Genomic DNA, 25,820 nt, shown 5'->3' with positions numbered 1-25,820 from the left:
GTGTACACCCTTCCCAATTTTGAACCATGCAGTGTTGCCCTGCTCTGTTCTGACGACTGCCTCTTGGTCCAAGTATAGGTTTCACAGTAGCACGATTAAATGTTCTGGGATTCCCATTCTCTACAGGGTTCAAATCCCATTGTCCACAGGGTTGCTATGAGTCTTAGTAGAATCAACCACACCTAACAACTAGTAAATTACGTAGATACCAGATTGTGGAAACCTTGACATCTTAACATGAGAGTAAAAAGAGAAAAAGGAGCAACTGATCATTTAGATAAATGTCATAAAAGGAATTATACTTTAAGACTGTTATTCTAAGCACAATGTATATTTTGAACTAAATACAGAAATGGGGTAAGAAAAGCAGTTACAAGACTGGACTAGTTCAGAGCTCGTTAGGACATACATTATTAAAGTAACCACAGTTAAAAAAATAAAAGAGGCAAACAGGAGCATGTAAAATAGCTACCAAAGTCTATAAATATCTACCAATGTCTATAAAAAGCAGAAGCTAATGTCTGAAGGAGCCAATTAAAGTGACAAGAAACACTTTTGTCCTTAGAATGTTTTTGCAAATTTGCTCTATATATTTCCATTTAAAGAGTGGGAAATATACACACTTATGGATGTAGACTCCCTTGAATACTCTAAGTAGGGAATATATTTCAAAATCCTGTGGTCTTCAATATGGATTGAAGCTCAACATCAAGAAAACAAAGATTCTCACCACTGGGCCAAATGGAAGCATATTATGATGGACAGGTAACAGTTACACATGCTCAGCTCCACAATCAACACTCTTAGCACCAGTAGTCAGGAAATCAAAAGACAAACTCCATTGGGAAAATCTGCTGTCAGGGAGCTTTCCATAATACTGAAAAGGAACAAAGTCAGTCTAGAGACTAAGGTGTATCTAAGTGAGGCTATGGTCTTCGCAATTACATGCTATGCATCAAAGAACTGGACAATGACTAAGGATGACAGAAGAAGAATTGATGCCTTTGAGTTGTGCTGGAGAATAGTCTTTAACTATTCTCATGGACTGCCAAGAAAACAAATAGGTCTGTCTTGGAGAGAGTGAAATCAAGTTTCTCCTTGGAGGCTAGGATTTTGAAACTCCATCTCATACAATTGGGGCACATGGTCAGGAGTGACAGGTTCTTGGAGAAGAATATCAGGCTTGGAAGAGTGGAGGCACAGCACAGAAGAAGTAGACCCTGGATGAGATGAATTGATACAGTAACTGGGGCAATGGCAGTTAGTGTATCAGAATTACTGAGACTGGATCAGGACAGGGCAGGCTTCAGAGCTACTGAACACTATGGCCACTATGGGCCACAGGCGACTCAACAGCACATGACAACAAGAACAAAAACAAGTCTTAGTGGTTTAGGGGTTGAATGTTGGGCTATAAACCAAAAAGTCAGTAGTTCAAACTCATCAATTGCTCCAAGGAGATTTACAGCCTTGGAAATCCAAGGGAATGTTCCCATGAGTCAGAACTGATTCTTTAGCAATAGGTTTGGTTTTGGGTTTTAAGTGAGGATATTTACCCTCACAGCATTCTGATTTTCTCCAAAATGGTAGCCCTCCTGGTCTAAATTGCCAATTATGATCTTCTCAAACAATACACAGAATGAACTTTCACAAAGTTGTCAAGAACCCATTAGCCAATAAATGGATGGCTAGTCGATAAATGGATGTTAATACCAGTCACTCTGTAATGAGGGCTACAGATTTTTTTACATCAGGTTACAGAATTTACTTCTCTCAGCTTATATGTGTCAATCAATCTCAAATCATATTTAGTCCAATGGAAATTTTTCTCATTTGCATATTTAAAAAGAACACATCTCAGACACAATGTATGGAAACAATGGTACAAAACTGAATGGGGGGAAACCCACCAAACTTGTAATAAAAAAAAAATTAATAAAAACACAGCTGGATTGCTACTACTATAAAAACACAAGAGAAAGAAAACATGTAACTGTTAGCCTTAAACAACCTTCAACATAAAAGCATAACTTTATTGATAGTTTAGAAGAAAAAGAACTTCAATAACCTGACAATTTCATGAATCATCATGAAGTTACTTGATTATGACAACGGTCACTCAAAACCAGAAATGCTTGCTTTGGCAGCACATACACTAAAATTGAAATAATACAGAGAAGATTAGAATGGCCCTGCACAAGGATGACACACAGACTCTCGAGGTTTCCCATATTTTTTACTTGTGACATTATTGCCAATGTCTGATGGATCTTGGCAGAAAGCAAAGAGTACCAGAAGAATGTCTGTGTTTCACTGACTGTGCAAAGGCAAAGTCTCTAACAAGTAAATAAATTATTTTTTCTTATTTTCTAAAAAAAGCTTAAACAGAGGTAAATTTATGTATTACTCTTAAAATACAAAATGTATTTAATTCAATTATAACTTACAAAAGTTTATAAAAGTCATCTCTGTCAGATCTAAAACAATAACAACTTAAGTTGTTAAAAGGGAGCTCTGACTGATGAACTAAAAGCCTGGACTTGAAAAAACTGCTGGACCAAAGCCTGGACTTGTACTGTGAGATATTCTTTGCTTCATCCACTCACTTTCCTAATGAACTATGAATCTGTGAGTCAACAACAAATAAATGAACCTCTTGCTGCTGCTGGAGCTCTAGAGGCACCATGGAGCTGAGCTTCAGGCTCTTTTATCTGCTCTCTGCTCTGGGATGTTGAAAGGCTATGTTATTCTTACTCCCTCTGGCTCTTTCAGAGACATGCTCATGGTCCAGTGCCCCCATGTCCCCTTTGTATCTATTTAACACAGAGGACAGGTAATTACTCCATGAGCAAAATCATATTTCCATATGCAAGTGAAATTTGGTCTCATATAGTTTCATAAAAGAGGTTTTAGATTTAAACAGACTTTTCAAACGAAGTTTTATTAATTGTTTAAATATGACCTATATCTTAAAGCATGTTGTTAGGAGGGACTAGTCCTTGGAGAACGACATGATTCTAGGAGGTTTGGAGAGTCAGAAAAGGAGAGGAAGACCCTCAACCAGCTGGATTGACACAGTTACTGCCTCAATGGTCTCGTGTGTGCCAGAAAATATGAGGATGGCACGGGATAGGAGGGGTTCAGATCTTTTGTTCATAGGGTCATAAGTTGTACTCAACTTGACGGTACCTACCAACAACAACTAACATCTTAAAGAGAACAGTGACTCTAACTGATAAAAATGTGCTTATGCACATGTGAAAGGAACATATTTTTACACAAAATTGCACATACAAGAACAAATAATGCATGAGGCCATTATTGAAGAAATAGATAACTAGTAAAATGTTTATGAGGATCTAAAGTGGGGAGGATGGAAACAGAGGGATAAGGATCGGCAGGAAGGAAATCATAAGAGTCACACAATTTGATGGGTGGAGAGGGGGCGGTAAAGGAAATTGGAAAGATTCAGAGGGAATCTGGACAGAGGGTAGTAATGGGCACTGTTCAATGGTGATTAATTTTATAAAACATAATCCATGGGAATGATTATATAAAACACAAAGTGAATGAAGGATAGTGGGACACACAAGGTATATGAACTTTGTAAACTATTCAATATACTTTTTTAAAATTTTCAAATATATACAAACATTAAACTAACCTCTTTACAAAGTGACTAGCAATATAGCCATTTATATTGGCTAATGGGTTAACTATTTCTAAGTGAGACTATTTTTTTGACAGTTCACATGGCAAGATAAATATACTCTGTGGAAAACATAAATATCATATAATGTAACAGTTATGTTCTTAAAGTTGGATTTGAGCTAATTATAAATAAAAAGTTACATTTGTCAATTACCTGACTTCTTACAGACAGGTGCTAATGACATGGTATACTGTCCTTTAGACTAGTAAGTAAGGTGAATTTTCTAAATACACCTTAAATGTACTGAGATATTTAATTCTAAGAAAAACCAAAACAGAAAACATTAATTTCTATTAATGTTAAGCTCATTTCACAACATGAATTACCTCTTTTGTTTTCTGCAATTTATCATTAAAATCCATTTGAAGCCATAGCCAATATATTTAATTTTGAGATTCTAACATCACAATGGTTGACATACAATAAAAACTCAACAATTCATTCTTATAACATGAAGTATCAAAGAAAATTCTACAATATAAATGATACATTATTTTTTAAATTGATAGTTTAATGAAAAGTTATACAAAACTTGGATTTGCATTCATTCATCATTGCACATTTTCTTCCCTGCCCACTACCCAACCAGTTTACTTTTCTCTTTGAAAAGAATTTCTTTCATTGTTTACAGTCCCCTCCAGTCCACTTTATTATGTGGCTCTTCTTATTCTGGACTGTTGTCATGCATATAACACTTAGTCATATATTTCTTTTAAGCAGTTCTATTCCTTATCTGTTTCAATGCAGTATACATTATTTATCCCCTCTTAGTTTCCCTCCAACTCTGATGTCAGTCTCACTTTACAAGAGTGGCACCATGCAGTATTTGTCCTTTTGTAACTGAGATATTTCACGCAGCAAAATGTCCTCCAGGATCACCCATGTTGTATAATATTTCATTAGTTCCTTGTTTTTCAGTGTTGTATAGTATTCCATTGTGTGAGTAAACCACAGCTTCTCTATCCAGCCATTTGTTGATGGGCATTTAGGTTGTTTCCATCTCTTTGCTACTGTGAACAACACAGCAATAAACATGGGTGTGCATATATCTGCTTCGGTGGCAGTTATGGTTTCTTTAGAGTATATTCCCAGTAGTAGAATTGCTGCTGGGTCAAATGGTATTTCTATTTCCAACTTTTTGAGAAAGTGCCATACTGTGTTCCATAGTGGTTGCTCCATTTTACAGTCCCACCAACAGTTAATAAGGGTTCCAGTTTCTCCACAACTTCAGCAGCATTTGTTGTTTGGTGCTCTGCTGGATTTTGCTATGGTTACAGGGGTGAGATTATATCTCATAGTTGTCTTGCATGATGCATTCTTTAACAAAGAAGTTAAGATTTATGCTAAGCACCAGGAACACAAAATTTGAGAATCTAATGAGAAGTGAAAGGCAAGCAAATTTAAAATGACAAAGGAAGATCTACAGTAAATGTAATGTACAAGTGGAAAGAAATGCTACCAGGAAAGAGGAAACAGGTTACAAAATTTCAGAAGAGATAACATGAACTAAGGAGACAAGAAGAGAATGTAAATAATTGAAGAAGCATTTCAGCCAAGGACACGAAGAGAGCAAACTATACAAGCCCAAGATCGTAGTTAGAAGATAAAACATTTGAGAGACCATTTATTCAATTATTCCTATCGGAGGCCAGAAAGTTTCAGATTTTGCCTTAGATGACTTGGTAAATGGTTCTACCACTCACTTAAGGATATATATATATATAAAAAAAAATAAAATAAAAAGCAGCAGGGCCGATTTGAGGGTCAAGAATTTTTAAGTACACTTTGAAGATTTCCCACTTAGGTGAAGTGTTTTTTATTAGGTAGCAAATACAAAAGAAGGTTAGGGAGTAGTTTTGGAACATAATTAAGAAGTCTACAAAGAGATATATAAGCACTTAATCACCACCTCACCAGTGGTAATGTAAAACAAGACAGTGAGTAATTACTCAGGGAAAGCAGGTCCTACAGGAGACGGGCAGAGGATTGAGGACAAAACCCTGAGAAATACCAACATTTCAAGACCAGCAGGTTGTTTATCTGTAAGTGTTGTTAAGAAATTATAGACATAAAAATAAGGTGCTATCTTCTAAGGTTTCCACATATGACACCTATGCTATCATTGCTTAGGCATCCATACATGATTACCAATGTGACTGACAGAAAATGAAGTCATCCTGATTCCACTGAAGAAGATTGCTGCAGTGCATTGCTGAGCAGGATTGCAATACACATGTACAAACTGCATAGTTGCTTTTTCAATTTTATTTTATATGGATTGCTTTTAAAGTTTCTATACACTGTTTTTCACACCAGATCTGTACCATTTCCTTTGAGCACCCCTCCCTCTCTACCTAAAAAATTGTGTTACCCTATGATTACCCCCCTGCCTATCCTCACTGTTCTCCTCCTACCCTCCCCCCTTGGATCCTCAAACCCATTTTACTAGTTATCTTTCTATTTCTACAATAATGGTCTTATACAGTATTTGTCCTTATGGGACTGAGCTGGCTCATTTAGAATAATGTTCTCCTGTCTCTCCCAATTTATGCAGTCATTTTCAAAATCATTGCTCCTTCATGTTGAGACTTATTCCATCAAGTGAATGTGCCATAATTTCTCAATCCAATGGACATTTGGGCTGTTTTTGAATAACACTGCAAATCTCAGTTTATGTCTCATATCTAATCTTGGGGCATATTAAGTCAATAAAGCACAAAAAGACATTTTTCTGGTATACTGTATTTTCAGCCAGGATCCATCTGACATCAACAATGACATCCCTGGTGCCACAGCCTCTTCTAAATCCTGCTTGAATTTCTGGTAGTTTGCTATCTATGCACTATCTGGCCATTTTGAATGATCTTCAGCAGTATCTTGCTTGCATGTGATATTAATGATACTGTTCAACAGTTTCCACATTCAGTTGGATCTTCTTTCTTGGGAATGGAAACAAATATGGGCCTTTTCCAATCCATTGGCCAGATAGCTGTCCTCTAAATTTCCTGGTGAAGGAGAGGAAGACCCAGAACCAGACAGAGTCACACGGTGATTGCCACAATAGGCTCTTGTGTGTCAGGAAGTGTGAGGATGGCACAGTATAGAACAGGTTTCAGATCTTTTGTTGAGTGGTACTCTACTCAATGGCACCAAACTACAGCAATAACAATATTTCAAGTAGTGGAATATCTCGGTCATATGGAATTTCTATGTTCAGCTTTTGGATAAAACCTCAAACTGCCTTCCAAAGTGGCTGACCATTTTACAATTCCATCAACAGTGTATGAGAGTTCCTAACTCACCACATCCTCTCCAACATTTATTACTTGCTTTCCTGTTACTCTGCCACTGTTACTGGGGTGAGATGGTATCTCATCATGGTTATGACTTGCATCTTTCTTAATGCCAGTTATTATGAGCAATTTTTCATGTGTCTGTTGGTCATCCAAGTATCTCCCTCTGTGAAAGGTCCTTCCATATCTTTCACCAATTTTCTAATTAGGTTATTGGTCTTTTTATTGTGGAGGATTTGTAGGATTCTGTAAACTTCTGTTCTGAGACCCTTGTTTGAGATGATAGTGCCAATTTTTTCCCCCCAGTTAGTAGGTTTTCTTTTCACTCTGTTGGAAACTGTTTTGATTTGTACAGGGATATAATTCTTAGAATTCCTCAATTTTATCCTCTCCTGGCTGTGTATTCCTGGCTGTATTTGTCCTCCTTTTCATATCATAAGCTGTACCTTCTAAGCTTAGTCCTACTTTGTTTTTTTATTATCTTTATGGTTTTGAGCTTTATCCCTAGGTCTCTGAGCCACCCTGAGTTGATTTCTGTGTATGGTTAAAGGTGTGCAGCATAGTTTCTGGTGGAGCTCTGAACCTTGAGTTCATGTCACCTTGCCTGTTCAGTAATAGTAAAAAAATTCCAAGACTAGATAATGCCTGGAAATTCAAAGAATTTGTGATATACTTATCAAACTGATAATGAAAATACTTTATATGCCATCAGTGGTATTTTCTGACTGGGAAAACTTATCAAAGAAGAACACAGAAGTGAAAAGTATTAATTTCTCCCCTTATCCCAGAGCACACTGTCTCTTGGTTTGGAAAAGTAAGTGGCATCCACTTCTGAAAACCGCTTGCCTCCAAAAACTCTATGAACAGTGTGCAGGTCTTTTGTTCAAAGGTCTCTAGGAGTCATCTACGACTCGATGGCACTTAACAACAACAAACTTACTGATTATGATATCCCTTTATATTTAAAGGGAGCTCTGATGGTGTGATCTGTGGGAAGTTGCACTTCTAACCCAAAGGTTGCATCTGTGTGGCATTTTGAAACTTAACAGCTCCTCAGAAGAAAGATGAGTACTGGTTTCTGTGTTTTATGGGTGTTTTTTGTTGGTTTTTCTTCTTTTATTTTTAAATTAAGATTTATATCACAAAAGGAAAACAATGGTCAAATTCTATCACCAAAATAAATGAAGGCAGTGTGAGTTACCATTATTTTCAATGTAGTACAACTACTGCTACTTAATAATAACAACATTTGGGGGGGAGGATGAAGTTAGACAATTCTATATGATGTAAATTATTATGCTGCATTCCTGCATACAATAAATATATAACTTTGCTTATAGGGGTATATGTTTTTAGAGGGGGTTTTTGCAATGTTTAAGGACACTATGGGCAGAATACTGAATGATCCAGGTAGCATTAAAAGAAGATTGAAAGAGTGTACAGAGTTATTGTACCAAAAAGAAGTGGCTGACACAGAAGAATTTCAAGAAAAAACATATGATCAAGGGGCAATGTTGATGAAAGAGGAAATTCAGGCTGCTCTGAAGGACATGGCAAAAAAATAAGGCCTCAGGAATTAATGGAATACCAGTTGACATATTACAACAAAGAGATGCTGCCCTGGATGTGCTCACGAAGTTAAGCCAAGAAATTTAGAGGACAACTACCTGATCAACTGACAGGAAGAGATCTATACTTATTCCTATTCCAAAAAAAAAGGTGGCCCTACAGGGTGTGGAAATTATAGAACAATATCACTAATATCACACAATAGCAAAATCCCACTTTAGATCATCCAGAAATTACTGGAACTACTATCATTGACAGAGAACTACCAGAAATAAAAGCTGGGTTTAGAAGAGGTTGTGACACCAGAGACATTATTACCAGTGTCAGATGGATCTTGGCAGAAAGCAATGCCTATCTATGTTTCATTCACTATGCAAAGATATTTGACTGTGTGGATCACAACAAATTGTGGTTAACTTTGAGAAGGGGAATCCCAGAACACTTGATTGTGCTTATGTGAAACATATACTTGGACCAGGAAGCAGTCCTCAGAACAGAACAAAGAAACACTTCATGGTTCAAAACTAGGAAAGGAATGCAGCAGGGATGCACCCTACCTCCACAGCTTTTCAACCTATATGCAGAACAGGTCCTTCAGGAAGCAGGGCTTTATGAGAAGGAATGTGGTATCAGGATTGGAGTCATCAACAACCTACATTATGCAAATGACACAACCTTGCTTGCTGAAACTGAAAAAAGATCTGAAGGTCAAGGACTGTAGTCTTCTTTATAGATTAAAGCTCAACATCAAGAAGACAAAGATTCTCACCACTGGGCCAATTGGGCCAATTGGCAACACATGATAGATGGAGAAGAGATTGATACTGTTAACAACTACAGCTTGCTTGCTTGGCTCCACGATCAACACTCTTAATACCAGCAGTCAGGAAACAAAAAGATGAACTGCACTGGGAAAATCTGCTCTCAGGGTCCTGAAAAGCAATGATGTCAGTTTAAAGACTAAGATGCTCCTTACTATGCATCAGAGATCTCTATAATGAATAAGGATGACAGAAGAAGAATCAGTATCTTTGAACTGCAGTGCTAGAGAAGAGTCTTGAACATATCATGGACTGCTGAAAAACGAAAGAGGTCTGTCTATAATAGGAGAGGGTGAAGCTAAGTTTCTCTTTGGAGGCAAGGTTTTTGAAGCTCCACCTAACATATCTGGGGTACATGGCCAGGAGGAACCAGTCCTTGGAGAAGGACATCATGTTTGGAAGGGTAGAGGGACAGCACAGGAGAGGAAGACTTCAGATGAGAAGAATTGATACAGTAACTGGGGAAATGGGGGTTGGTGTGTTGGAATTAGCAAGACTGACTCAGGACAGGGAAGAGCTCAGAGAGGTACACAGAGTCACAGGCAACTTACAGCACATAACAAGAAAAAATGTTTAATAAAAGGAAATTTCTTAGACTAATTAAATAAATACTGAAAAATATGTTTAAAATATCTAGTTTATAAGCTGCCATTTTGTTAGCCTGCTCAGGACACACATTTTTAATCCGGATTCTATTGCATGCTGATTAATATTCTAGAAGAGAAGGGGCATAATACAAATTCAGAGCCCAAGCAGGGAGCTCTGGTGGCATAGTCCATAACAAGGTTTGTATTACCCCAAGGATGATGCCTCTCTGGCAGATCAAATCCATCAATGTCTTGGCTCTACATGAAAAAGATAGGTACACTCCTCCCATGTGATTTACAGCCTCAAAAACTCCACTGTAGGGTTAGCCATGAGTTGATTCCAATTCAATGGCAATGAATAATAGGAAACCCCAAAGTTAATATATTTCTGTTATAATATATGAGCTGATATTTTTATCAAAATTTAGTGGGATTTCAGAACCTTTGAAAATTGGCTTTTCAAGCCATTTTCAAGCCATACCTGTTAGGGGAATGGTGCCCATCTACCATAACTGTGGACATATGGTCTCACAAATCAGCAGCATAAGCAAATGCTTTCTGCACTGTAAGGGATAGTAGTGGAGACAACTGGGGAGAGGGGGAGGAGATTGTGGCATTGCTTTGAGATAAACCAGAGGAACCTTAGAGATGGAATTACAATGAAAGGATCTGACTGCTGAATGACTGAAAGAAAGCTGACTTATAATTGCTCTGAAATAAAGTTTGCTTGATGATTGAGGAAACGAGAGGCTTCTTCCATTTGCACTGCGGAACTGAACCTAGACTTCCACTGGCCAACTGAAAAGCTGTGTTTCACTAATTGAGGAACTGAGGAGACTAAACCTAGACTCATATTGCATGATGTTCTTTGCCTCTGCCACTCTCCAACCTATTTCTCTAACAAACTCGACAACAGTCAGTAAAGTCTGGAGTCTCGCAACAAACAGCAGATTCAACGATTGGCAGAAAATGTGCAGGAGCATGAAGGATGGCATCAGTGACCTGGTAGCTATTTTGGTCCTACACTTTATAAAGATGGTAGAAGTCAGACTAGTCCACCCTCACGTTCCAACTGCCCCTTATACATTTAGAGACAATTGTTTAAAAATTTCTAAACTTAGAAGAGTAACCAAAACCAAGACAGAAACTAGAACACGTTGTTGTGGTGGTGTTGTTACGCGCTACTGAGTTGAAAGAACCTGACAGTGACCCAATGAACAAACATAGCTCTGAATTCTACTCTATCCTGAGTCAATCTCAAAAAGTCTCTGACACCTACCTTCATTGTCCAAGTCACTGTGTCAATCCATCCCATCCAGAGTCTTTCTCTTCGTGCCAATATTCCACCCTCCCAAACATGTCATTCTCTCTGGACTGGTCCCCCCTAACAACATGCCCAAAGTATATGAGATGGGAGTTTTAAAATTCTTGCCTCCAAGGAGCAACCTGGCTTCACCTTCTCCAGGACAGGCCTGTTTATACTCTTAGTAGTAGTCCATGTTATGTTCAATACTCTTCTCCAGTATCACAACTCAAAGGCATGGATTCTTCTTCTGTCATCCTCACTCACTGTCCAGCTCTCAGATTCATAGTAAGTAACTGAGACAGCCATGCCCTAGATCAGGCAGACCTTAGTTTCCAGACTTTGGCATTTTGGAGAGGTCCTGACAGACTCCGCCAACTCATCTTTTGATTCCTGATTGCAAGTACCAAGAGTTTTGATTTTGGAACTAAGCAAGGTAAAACTGTTCACAATCTCAATACCATCTATAATAATGCTGCCAATTGGCCCAGGAATGAGAATCTTTGTTTTCTTGATATTGGAATACTCTCTATATTGTAGACTGACGTTCTTGATATTCTGTAGCAAATACCTCAGGTCCTCTTCAGTTTCGGCTAGCAAGGTTGTGTCATCTGCATAACACAGGTTGTTGATGTGTCTTCCTCCAATCCTGTTCCCACATTCCTCCCTATAAAGTCCAGCCTTCTCAATTAATGTTCTGCACAGAGATTGAAAAGACACGTGAAAAAGAATGTAGAAAGGACATCCCTGCCACACTCCCATCTAGATTTTGAACCTTGCCATGTTTCCATGCTCTGTTATGATGACTGCTTCCTGTTCTAAGTACAGGTTTCACAAGACGACAAATCAAGTGTTCTGGGATACCCATTCTTCTCAATGTTAGTCACAATTTGTTGTAAGCTTCAGAGTCAAATGCCTTTGCATAGTTAATAAAATACAAATAGATGTTCTCCTGGCCCTCTTTGACTGGCACACTGACAATAATGTTCATTGTACCGCTGGATCTTCTAAACCCTGCTTGTATTTCTGGCAGTTCTCTATCAATATACTACTATTCCAGCTGTTTCTGAACAATCTTCAGCAGGGTGTGTGTGTGTGTGTGTACACGCACGCACACACACACATCTGTGATTATGATAATATTGTGTGATTAGTGATATTGTTCAATAATTTCCACACTCTGTTGGATCATCTTTTTGGGGGGAATGGAAATAAATATAGATTTCTTCCAGTCAGTTGGCCAGGTAGTTGTCTCCCAGATTTCTTAGTACAACCTGGAGCAGATCCAGGATTGTATCTGTTTGTTGAAATATGTCAATTGATATTCCATTAATGCCTGGGGCCTTATTTTTTGCCAATTCTTTCACAGCAGCCTGATCATATGATGTTTCATGAAATTCTTTCCATTGTAAGTTAATTCTTTTTCATACAGTGACTGTGTACTCTTTCTATCTTCTTTTGATGTTACCTACATCATTCAAGATTTACACATAAAAATTTTTCAGTATTATAACTTAAGGTTTGAATTTGGCTTTTTTGTTCCTTCAGCTTGAGAATGCCAAGAGAGTTTCTCTCTTGATTTTCTGACTCTAGATCTTTGCACATTTCATTAAAATAATTTGCTTTGTCTTCCTGAGCTGCCCTTTGAAATCTTCTGTTCAGCACCTTAACTTCCTGATTCTGTCCCTTGGCTTTGGCTTCTCAGCACTCTAGGGCAATATTTAGAATCAATTCTGACATCCATCTTGGTCTTTTCTTCTTCCTTTGTCTGTGTAATGACCTTTTGCATTCTTCATTATTTTCTTAACATCCTTCCACAGTTCATCTGGTCTTCATTTATTAGTGTTCATGGCCTGTTCTTGAGATGATTTTTAAATCCAAATGGGATAGAGTCAAGGTCAAATTTTGGGTTTTGTGACTTTGTTTTAATTTTCGTTAGCTTGACTTTGAACTTGCGCATGAGTAACTGATGGTCTATTCCTTAGTCACCACCTAGCCTGGTTTTCACTGCTTATACTGAACTTCTCCAACAATTCTTTCCACAGAGTTAATCAATCTGATTCCTTTATAGTCCATCAGTTGAGATCCATGTGAAAAGCTGCTGTTTGTGTCTTTTATAAAAGGTATTTTCAATTAATAAATCACTGATTGTCTAAAATTCTATCTTTCTCTCGCCAGCCTCATTCCTGTTACTAAGCCCATATTTTCCAACTACTGATCCTTCTTTCTTTCTTGTTCCCAACTTTTGCATTCCAGTCACAAATTATTATTAATAAACCTTGGTTGCATGTTTGATTGATTGCAAAACTTGATAGAACCCTTCTATTTCTTTCTATTTGGCTCTGGTTGTTGGTAAAAATATTTGAACAGCAGTGGAATTAATAGAGGTCTTCCTTGTATGCATATGGCTATTATCCTGTCACTCATGAGATTGTATTTCAGGAAAAATCTAGAAATGGTCTTTTTGACTATGAATGTGATGGTATTTTTTCCTCACGTTTTCATTTCTGGCACATGTAGGAAATACAAAATATGTCCCAAAATATAAACACTTACAAATATCACTATATATAGGAGAAAGTCCCTGGTATTTGAACATCAATCTTATTTAGTCTGTGAAAAATGTAACAATGCAAGTGAATTATCTAACTTCCCAGGCCATAAGAAGCCAGGGCCATCTACCACTCTCATCTTTTATCTTTACCAAAGATTCTTGCCACTGGACCAATTGGCAGCGTCAGGATGGATGACGAAGAGATTGAGAGTGTTCACAGCTTCACTTTGCTCGGCTCCACAGTCAACACTCTTGGTACCAGTAGTCAGGAAATTCAAAAAGCGTATCGCGATGGGAAAGTCTGCCGTTAGGGACCTCTCAAAGGTACTCAGGAGCAACAGTGTCTCTCTGGAGACCAAGGTGCGCCTGATACAGGTCATGGTATTTGCAATCGCTTGTTATGCATCAGAGAGTTGGACAATGACTAGGGTGGACAGAAGGAGAGTGGATGCTTTTGAGCTGTGGTGCTGGAGAAGGGTACTGAATGTACCATGGACTGCCAGGAAAACAAACAGATCCATCTTGGAGAGGATTAAACCAAGCTGCTCCTTGGAGGCAAGGATTCTGGGGCTTCGTCTGACATACTTTGGACATGTTGCCAGGAGGGACGGGTCCTTGGAGAGGGACATCATGCTTGGGAGGGTGGAGGGACAGTGCAGGAGGGGAAGACCCTCTATGAGATGGATTGATTCGGTGACTGGGGTAATCGGGATGGGTGTGTCAGAGGCGGCGCGGTTGGCGCAGGATAGAGCACGGTTTAGAGCTGTTGTGCATAGGGTCGCTATGAGTTGGAAACGACTTGATGGCACATAACAACAACAACTATTAAATTTGTTCATACATTTGATTGTGTTTATACAAAACCTATACTTGGACCAGGAGGCAGTCATCAGAACAGAGCAAGGAGACAGTTCATGGTTCAAAGTCAGGAAGAGTGTACACCAGGGATGTATTCCGCCTCCATACCTTTTCAATCTATATGCAGAACAGATCATCCGGGAGCCTGAGCTAAATGAGGAGGAATGTAGCATCAGGATTGGAGAAAGATTCATAAACAACCTGTGCCATGCAGATGACACAACCATGTTTGCTGAAACTGAGAAAGACTTGAAGCTCTTGCTGCAGAAGATCAAAGACTGCAGCCTTCAATATGGATTGGAGCTCAACATCAAGAAAACAAAGATTCTCACCACTGGGCTGATTGGCAGCATCATGATGGATGGTGAAGAGACTGAGATCGTTAACAGTTCTAGTTTGCTTGGTTCCACAATCAACACTCTTTGTACTAGAAGCCAGGAAGAAATCAAGAGACGAATTGCACCGGGAAAGTCAGCTGTCAGGGGCCTCTGTAGAGTACTGAAGAGCAAAGAAGTCAGTCTGGAGACTAAGGTGCACATGATTCAGGCCATAATCTTTGTAATTGTTTGCTATGCATCAGAGAGTTGGACAATGACTAAGGATGATAGAAAGAGAAGTGATGCCTTTGAGCTATGGTGCTGGAGAAGAGTGTTGAATATACCATGGACTGTCAGGAAAACAAATAGGTTCATCCTAGAGAGGGTGAAGCCAGATTCCTCCTTGGAAGCAAGGATTCCAAGGCTTCGTCTAACATACTTGGGCATGTTGCAAAGAGGGACTGGTCTTGGAGAAGGACATCATGCTTGGAAGGGTGGAGGGATGGAGAAAGAGAGAGAGAGACTATCAATGAGACGGATTGATACAGTGACTGGAGTAATGACAATTGGTGTGTCAGGGACAGTACAGTTGGCACAGGATAGAGTAAGTTTCAGGGCTGTTGTACATAGGGTTACTATGAATCGCAAGCAACTCGACAGCACATAACAACAACAAATATTGTTCCCTTATTCTGAATAGGTATAGAGAAAGGGTAAAATTGTGCCACACATCCTTTTAAAATTTAAACTGGGAACTTTGAGAAATTACAACAGTTACAGAAAGGCTCCAGGTATTTTTTTCATAGGGTTGCTATGAGTTGCACTCAACTTGATGGCAATCAACAACAAGAATATTAAATTTGTATGCTAAACAAATGCTATGACCTGGTCACCAGAGAGAGCATGGTGCTGTGTGCGCGGGTGTTGTAGCAGTTTTTGCATGTGAAGGACTACTCTGCCTCCAGGAACCAGGCAAGCCAGGCTTGGCTTAGGGTTTAAAGCAGCAGGGGGCTTCAAGCCCAAAAGGGGAAGAGGGGAGAGAAGGCAGCCATGTTCTCCCATGTTTGCTCCGCCCAAGGCTGCTATGACTTGGTCGCCAAAGAGAGCATTTTGTTCAGACATTCCTCTAGGTCATATAGCCCTGGTGTACAAGTTGCCATACCGCAGTCACTTGTGGTTGCTGTGAGGCTGAACACTGTGATTCTGATGTGTCAAATGTGTAAATGGTTGGCTACTCAATGCGGACAGAGAGTGGGGTGGAGCTTCCTGATTAAAACAAGCTTGGAAGAAGGAGTGGCATCCACTTCCATAATAGCTTGCCTCCGGAAACCTGAACCTGGAGAGAGGATGAAAGGCACCCAAGCGTTGAGGACTCTCCTTTCATAGGGTGGCTATGAGTCACCTGCAACTCGATGGCACTTAACAACAACAACAAACAAATTAATCAAGAAGTCAAGCTTTATGGAAAAATATGGTATCAGAATCAAAGGTAGACTCTTTTACAACTTGTGTTATGCAGATGACACAACTTTGCTTGCCGAGAATAAGGAGGACTTGAAACATATACTGCAGAAGAGCTCTGATTACAGTCTCAATATGAGTTATATTTCAAGATCAAGAAAATAAAAGTCCTGACAACCAGGCCAGTAGGCAACATTATGATAGATGCACAGAAGACTGGAGTTGTTAATGGTTTCAGCTTGCTTGGATCCACAACCAACACCTGTGTTACCAGTAAGTCAAGAAATCAAAAGTCACCCTGGGAAAACCTGCTTGCTCTCAGGTACCTCTCCAGAGTACTAAAGAACAACAATGTCAGCTTAAAGATTAAGGTGCACCTGATGCAAGCCATAGTCTTCTCAATTTATTATTATGTATCTGAAAGTTAGACAATGACCAAGTATGACAGAAGAAGAATGTTGCAGACCGAGGGTAAAGTGTATTAATAACAAGACAGAACACCAAGAATATAAGAGAAAACAGGTAAAACAGAAGGCGAACAGTTCTAGAACAACTGAAGCGAACTGAAGCGCCAGATTCCAGCTTCCCGGTGCCTTTACTGAAAACTGCCAGGGAGCAAATCACAAAGAGAATTCAATGCAAATGAAGCTAAGCTCTTTCTATTGAAAACCTTACCCGTGACTCAGGAGGGAGGGGTTAGCAAATATAAGAATCCTGTAAACACTTAAGGTTTGCCTTAGTGCCTACCCCTATAAACATTTAAGGATTGCCTTAGTTCTTCGGGGTGAATTCCAGCTTGTATCAGCCTCCCTCATACCCTGATATAGCATTTGGTTTATTATAAATATTTTTTATGAAATTTGGCTTCCCACAGGACGCCTTTGAGTTGTGGTGTTGGAGATGAGGACTGAATATCTCACAGACTTCGAAGGGAACAAATAGCTGTCTATCTTGGAGAAAATGAGACTAGAGTGCTTCTTGGAAGCAAGGAGGATTATCCCATATACTTTGGGCATATTTTTAGGAGGGGCCAGTCTTTGGAAAAAATATCATAGTTGGAAAGGTGGTGGGTCAGCATAAGACAGGAGAAACTGACCACAAAAGAAACTGACCACTGTAACCACAGCAATGGGCTTAAAGTGTGTCGGTGATGGTGAAGATGGCACAGAATAGAGCAGGTTTCAGATCCACTGCTCACAGAGCAGTCCACTCGATGGCACATTTCCATAACAAAAACCAGTCTCATGACACAGGATAGAGCAGGGTTAAGAGATGTTGCTCATAGGGTCGTTATGAGTCATAATTGACTCAGTAGCACATAAAACCAGAGTCTTGTAATGATTCTTACCTGACAAAAACTCTTCTTTTATATACATAAAGGAACATAATAGACTCTCACAGCCATGATTTTAAAGAAAACAATCCATTCCTGTTTATATTTGAGTGGATTTCAAGGTGAGGAAAGGCAAAAGTTTATGTTTTTTACCTATGTCCAGAAACAAGACACTCTCTCTTCATCTCTTAACAATGCAGTACGGGAAAGAAATGTCTTTAAAATAAAAGGTGTATCTCAGCTTTTAACCTAAAAGGCTCACTTTTGCTGTTAAGTGACATCCTTGCTCTTTAGCACATTCATGTGCTCCATGGCAACAGATAATTAAAGAACAATGTCAACTCACAATTACTTGTTACTGATGATAAAATTCAATGTGCCAGGTAAAAATTGCCTTCATAAACCTCCCAAAAAATGTACAGTGCCTGGCTACCATTACTGAACATTTTTATTAAGGATGTTATAGATAATCCTATCCAAAAAGGGAAAAATACCGAATAGACTTTCAAATTCTCATGAACTTATGACTTCAACCTCCTAAAATTAAATAACAACTTTAAGTTTAACTTACTAGCAAAAGCATGCCTCCCTTGACAGTAGCAACTGGACAGATGAGATGGGAATCTTAGGAAACAATGAGTTTATAATGATGAGGGATGAAAAACTTAAAAAAGGAGAATGAAAACTGTTCCACAACTTCAAGAATGCAATGTACTAAATTTGCATGTAGCAATTTTAATTGATGTATGTTTTGTTGTGCACATTCTCAACAGTAACAAAATAAATAAAATATAGAAAAAAATTACATGATCTTTTCCCTACTCTAATTATTAAATCCATTATGAAGCTTCTAGGAACAAAAGCAATGCAGACTATCCTGACTCTGTCAACTTTTATTATGAAGAGCAAAACTTCAAATTTTCATGGCCTCCAGACAGTCTGGAGCCATAAGAAGTATATGAACCTATGAATCTACTTCCCTGGGATAATCTTTAAATCTTAAACCAAACATATCCCATGGAGTCTTCCTAAAACAAATTTGCTTAAATGAGAAGGAAAAAAAATGCCTAACAGAAGAAACGAATTAGTTCTAAGACCTTTATTTACTCTGCCTTACTCTCCCTGAGCTCTTCTAATGTAGTATTTGAAAATTCACTACTTTGAATCTACCATATAACATGCTGTTGTTGCTGTTGTTGTTATGTACTGTCAAACCAGAACCAACTTATAACTGATGCTCCAACAGGTTTTTAGAGACTATAAATCATCACACAGAGAGCCCATCTTTCCCCACAGAGCAGCTAGTGGATTCAAACTGTGTGCTTTTAAGTTAGCAGCCCAACTTTTTACCACTAAGCTCCCACAGCTCCCACCACTTACCAACTTTTCCCCCAATTACCAAGGCTCCTGTTTTCAAACTATCTAAGCAAAACATGAATCCAAATCCATTATACTCACTTATAATCGGCCTAGATGACAAATTTCCTTGAAAGTGGAACATTCTGACCAATGCTGGTATAGAATAATCACATCTTTAGCTTTTCCCATGACTGCTGGGAGGAGAATTACTCTATCTATCGTGGCACATTCATGTAAGCTTTATATAAAATATGCCTTTGCGTTCCTAAAATAACACAATGGGGAAAGAGCAGTGAAGGAAACAAGGGTAAATGCTCCAATTTCATGCACAATTTAATTTTATGAGTTGTTTTTAAAATGTCTCCATAATGCCTTTGTTACTAGGTGTCATCAAATCTCTTCTGTCTCATAGTGACCCTGGGCACAACAGAATGAAACTGCACCATCCTTACAATTGTTGCTATGTTCAATTCCAATGTTGCAGTCATTGTGCAAATCCATCTTAATGACAGTCTTCCTTTTGTTTAACTGACTCTCTATATTACCAAGGATGATGCAGGGACTGTTCTCTTCTGAAACCATGTCCAACGTATATGAGATGAGGTCTAGTCATCCTCAGTTCTAGGGAGTATTTTTGCTGTACCATTTTAGACTCAAAGATTAGGTCTCCAGATCACACCCACCGTGGCTCAAATTCTACAAGTAGTATAGTATGACATTAAAGTAAGTATGTTAACAAGTATTTAGTAAAGTAAATGAAAAATACTTGCTGCAGAAGATCTAAGACTACAGTCTTCAATAGGGATCACATATTGAAGACTACATCTCAACCTCAAGAAAACAAAACCCATCACCAATGGATAAAAGAGAAAATGACAAAGAGAAAAGAATAAAACTGTCAACAATTTCCTCTTACTTGGATCTACAATGAACATCCTTGGTATCAGCTGTCAAGAAATCAAAAGATGTGTTGCACTGGGGAAATCTGCTATTAATGATTTTTCCAAAGTGTCAAAGAATTAGGATATCAGATTAAAGACTGAAGTGTGTCTGATCCAAGGTATGGATTTTTAGTTAATTCCTGTGCATCTAAAAGTCAGACAGTAAAGACCACAGATGAAGAACAGATATCTTTGAGTTATGGTGTTGGAAAAAAGACACTGAATATACCATAGACTGCCAAAAGAACAAAAAACTCTGCTTAAAAAAAGTGCACACAGAGTGCTTCTTAGGGGCAAGGATGGTGAAACTTCATCCCACATGATTTGGGTATGTATAAAGAAGGACCAGTTTTTGCAAAAAGACACCATACTGGGCAAGGTGGAGGGTTAAAGAAAGAGAGGAAGACTCAGGAAGTTGGACTGGCAGTCTGGCTGTTAACAATGGGCTCAAGAATAAAGATGTAGTGCAGAATAGTGCAGAGTTCAGATCTGTTGCTCAGGGTCATTTTAAGTCATAGACGACTCAATGGCATCTAATAATAACAACAATGAAAAATACTGACCTTTTTTTGCTCTATAGAGTTTAACACTAAAATATGAGTCTTTAAATTTTTTGTTGGTGGGGCTAAAATAATTGCGATCTAACTTTAAACTAGGTTAGCATGGCTCCACATTAAACACTTTTGGTACCAGCAGCCAGGAAATCAAAAGATGAATTGCATGTTACTGATGCTCTTGACAGGGTCAGTTCTCTTTTGGGAAGTTGGTAAACATCAGATATGGCAGTCCCACATGACCCTTGCTGTTTTTACAGTATATACCATGAATACTTTCAAAAATAAAATTGTAGTAAATTTGTGAATTGTGGAGAATGTCAGCAAAAATTTGCAAATATTTAAGGACGGTTGGTATGTGTTGACAGTGATATAGTGTATTAACTATCACAGACTGTGAGTAAAATAGAAAATGAAAATTTAAAAAAAAAAAGAAAAAAAAAAGATGAATTGCACTGGTTTATATTCTGCTGTCAGGGACCTCTCCAGACTACTGAGAGTAACGATTCCAACCTCGGGAATAAGGAGCACCTGATAGAGGCCACAGTCTTCACAATCACTTGTTATGTATCAGAAAGCTGGACAATGACTAAGGTTGATAGAAGGAGAACTGATGTCTTTGAGCTGTGGTGCTGGAGAAGAGTACTGAATGTACCATAGACTTCTAGGAGAACAAACAGGCTCATCCTAGATAGGGTGCAACCAGGATGCTCCTTGGAGGCAAGGATTCCAAAGCCTCATCTGACATACTTTGGGCATGTGGCAAGGAGGGACCAGTCCTTGGAGAGGTGCATCATGCAGGGGGGATAGTGGGGAGAGGAGGGACAGTGTAAGAGAGGAAGATTCTCAGTGAGATGGACTGATTTAGTGACTGAGGTAATAGGGGTAGGTATGCCAAAGACAATAAGGCTGGCATAAAATAGAGGAGGGTTCATTCAGAGCTGTTGTAGTTAGAAGTGACTCAACAGCACATAACAATAACAAGAAGATCAATATTGTTATATTAATGAATTTATGAAGAAATTTCTTAGACTATTGTAAGTTCCATGTATTTCATGTCACCGAAGTTTATAATCAAGAGTTATACTTATAAAAAAAGTCAATAATATAAATCATATGGCTGTTGTTGTTGTTACATGCCATTGAGTCATTTGTGACTCATAGTGACCCTATGTACAAGAGCCTTAAATGGCGTTCTATCCTGTCCCAACCTCACTGTCTCAAACACATCCATTCCCACCACTCTACTCACAGAATCAATCCATCTCATCAAGGGTCTTCCTCTACTGTGCCGTCCCTTCACTCTCCCAAACATGATGTCCCTCTCCAAGGACTAGTCCCTCCTTGCAACATGCCCAAAGTATGTCAGCCAAAGCTACAGAGCCCTTGACTCCAGGGAACATTTGGATTTCACCCTCTCCAGGACAAACCTGTTTGTTCTAGCAGTCCATGGTATATTCAACACTCGTCTCCAGCACCACAAATCAAAGGCATTAATTCTCTTTCTACCATCCCTAAGCACTGTCCAATTCTCTGATGCATAGCACGTAACTGCTAGATCAGGCGCACCTTAGTCTCCAGCCTGATGTCATTGCACTTCAGTACTCTTGAGTGTTCCCTCACAGCTGACTTTCCCAATGCAATTAGTCTCCTGATTTCCTGGCTGCTGTTACCAAGAGCGTTCACTGTGGAGCCAAGTAAACTAAAAATGTTAACTATCTCAATCTTTTCACCATCCATACTGATACTGCCAATTGGCCCAGTGGTGAGAATCTTTGTTTTCTTGATATTGAGCTTCAATCCATATTGAAGACTGCAGTCCCTGACCTTCTGCAGGAAGCGCTTCAGGTCCTCCTCAGTTTCAGCAAGTAGGGTTGTGTCATCTGCGTAACGCAGGCTGTTGACAATTCTTCCACCAATCCTGATGCCACATTCCTCCTCATACAGCCCAACATCTCAGATGATCTGTTCTGCATACAGATTGAAAAGGTATGGAGACAAAATACAACCCTGATGGACCCCTTTCTTGATTTTGAACCATCCAGTGTCTCCCTGCTCTGTTCTGGCTACTGCCTCTTGGTTCATGTATAGGTTTTGCATTAGCACAATCAAATGTTCTGGGATTCCTATTCTTCTCAGAGTCAGCCATAGCTTGTTGTGATCCACACAGTCAAAAGCCTTTGCATAGTCAATGAAGCACAGATAGACATTCTTCTGGTATTCTCTGCTTTCTGCCAAGATCCATCTAACATTAGCTATAATATCCCTAGTACTATGACCTCTTCTAAATCCAGCTTGCACATCTGGCAGTTCTCTGCAGACATATTGTTCCAAACTTTTTTGGATCATTTTCAGCAGAATCTTGCTTGCATGTGATATCAATAATATTGTTCGATAGTTTCCACACTCTGTTGGGTCACCTTTCTTTGGAATGGGAACAAATATAGATCTCTTCCAGTCAGTTAGCCAGCTGGCTGTCCTCCAGATTTCCTGGCACAACTTAGTGAGCACATCCAGGCCAGCATCTGTTTGTTGAAATAAATCAATTGGTATGCAGTCAACTCCTGGAGCCTTGTTTTTTACCAAACTCCTTCAGAGCAACTTGAACTTCCTCCTTCATCACCATAGGTTCTTGCTCATATGTTATTTCATGAAATTCCTCTGTGTCAGCCAATTCCTTCTGATACAGTGACTCTGTGTACTCCCTCCATCTTCTTTGATACTTCCTGGATCATTCAACATTCTACCCAAACTGTCTTTAAGTACTGCCACAGTGCCTTGAATTTGTTTTTCAACTCCTTCAGCTTAAGAAATGCTGAGCGAGTTCGGACCTTTTGATTTTCTGACTACAGCTCTCTGCACATTTCATTATAGTATGTATCTTGCTTTGCCATCCCGAGCTGCCTTTGAAATTTTTTATTCAGCTCTTTGATTTCTTGATTTCTTCCTTTAGCTTTGGCTTCTCGGCGCTCTAATGCAATACTCAGAGTCTCATCTGACATCCATCTTGGTCTTTTCATCTTCTTTAGCCTTTGTAATGATCTTTTGCATTCTTCATGGATGATTTTCTTGATATCCTCCCAGAGCTCATTTGGCCTATGCTCATTGGTGCTCAAGGCCTCAAACCTGTTCCTGAGATTGTTCTGAAATTCGAGTGGGACAGACTTAAGGTCACATCTTGGTTCCCGTGGACTTGACTTAATTATCCTCAACTTCAGTTTGAATTTGCATATGAGTAGTTGGTGGTCTGCCCCACAATCAGCACCCAGCCAGGTTTTCACTGCTGATATTGAGCTTCTCCAATGAATCTTTCCACAAATGTAATCGATTTGATTCCTATGCACACCATCAGGTGAAATCCATGTGTATAGCCTGCGTTTATGTTTCTTATAAAAGGTATTTGCAATGAATAAATCATTGGATGTGAAGAACCCTATCTTTCTATCTCCAGCCTCATTTCTCTCACCAAGCCCATGATTTCCACCTACTGATCCTTCTTCCCTGTTCCCAACTTTGCATTCCAATTAGAGACCAAATTGGCATTTCTTTTCCTAGTACAAGTCTGGGCAGTTTTCTAACACTGAGCAAAGAAAATACATTTGTTTGTTTGTAACTAACAAACACTGCAGATACACTGGAGAGGTGAAGACACTCTAAGCAAAACTAAACAAACAAAACATCAAAGCAACATAAATATGGTAAGAAAAACCACAAGATTTTTTTTAAGTCAGAGAGATAAAGAAAAAGAAATGCAAGAGAAAGGCTAAGAATAAAGGATAATTAGGGCGTTAAATTACAACCTGCCTCTACAGATCAAAGTATTCTTCTATTTTGTAGGAAAATCCACTTTGTACTTCATGGACAAAGGCAAGTTTTTGCATGTATTTGTAATAATAGTCAGAGAATTTACAACCAATGTATGATCTAAACACCTGCAACTGTTCACTGCATTGTTTTAATGTTTGTTTGAAATTCCTACTTAAAACCTCCAATCATGACTTCATTAAATTTAGTTCTGATAATTACAATTTTTAAAAATCTCTAGCTTTGTAAAATTGTCACTATTATTCTTAACTTTCAAGGCAAGTTAATTTTCTCAATAATACTTTTAGATTATGAAATGTACAAAATTCACGTATTATTTGAAAATATAACCTTACCCTTCCTTACACTTCCAAAATTAACTTCACTAAATACTTCATTTCCATTTCAGCATTCCATTAAAGTGACTCTAATCACAAAACAAAACAATGAGGAAGTATAACACTCTTAAAGACTGCTTAGTAGTTTGTGCCAGAATCCTTCTTTAAAGCTCTTAAAGCTATGTCTGTTGCTTACAGGTAAGTATTAATTAAGTTGATCCTTAAAAGAAATCGTTTTCTCTCCCTTCCAACTTCTACTCCAAGATTTTCAGATCAAGAATTATTCATGCTCAATAATGAATACTTCTTAGATCTTTAAGGTCTATCTTTATAAGATACAAACATGCACTATAAAAAGTTTTCATAAATGTATCAAAGTAAAACTCAAACTTACAACTTGGAGAAATTATGGTCTTGGGGGGAAATGCAAAATCAGTACTATATTTAAAAATAGCCCAACTAACTAGAACAAACACATGCTTATGAACGGAAGTTCTTTTCAAATCTGCTAAAATACCTCTACCAGATAAGAAAGTGTACAAACAAAATTATTACAGATAGTAGAATAATCATGAACAGACTGCACTGTAAAAGCTTTCAAGTAAATATTCAACGGAAATTATTTTACGATTAGTTTTCTTAATTACCACAAAATATCTACTCTCATTTAGATATGTAAAAATTATACTGTTGCTAATGCCAGTCAAACCTTTCGTAACTCATAGTGTCCCTGTAAACAGGACCTTACCCTATTCTGCAACATCATCAAGAATATATCCATACAAGGATACCTCTTGAATTGCTGTAACAGATTACTATAAATTTGATGGCTTAAACTATAAAATGGTATTCACTTCCTATATAAACTGTAAAATAAAAGCTGTCATTTGTTGTTGTTATGTGCCGTCGAGTCGTTTGCGACTCATAGCAACCCTATGTAAAACAGCCCTAAACCCTACTCTATCCTGTGCCAATCGCACTGCTTCTGACACCCCAATCCCGATTACCCCAGTCAC

General features: G+C 38.6%; 1 protein-coding gene across 1 annotated transcript in view; it reads right to left on the bottom strand.

Moving 5' to 3' along the window:
• CSNK1G3 (casein kinase 1, gamma 3) overlaps positions 1–25,820 on the bottom strand; it is a 151,150-nt gene that overhangs the window by 83,502 nt on the left and 41,828 nt on the right. The window lies entirely within an intron of this gene.

This window comes from Elephantulus edwardii, unplaced genomic scaffold (assembly GCF_000299155.1).
Source record: "Elephantulus edwardii isolate Elephantulus edwardi_28Jun2011 unplaced genomic scaffold, EleEdw1.0 scaffold00046, whole genome shotgun sequence".
NCBI classification, from domain to species: Eukaryota; Metazoa; Chordata; class Mammalia; order Macroscelidea; family Macroscelididae; genus Elephantulus; species Elephantulus edwardii.
Note: the sequence above shows the minus strand (reverse complement) of the source record. Positions and strands in the feature narration are given on the sequence as shown.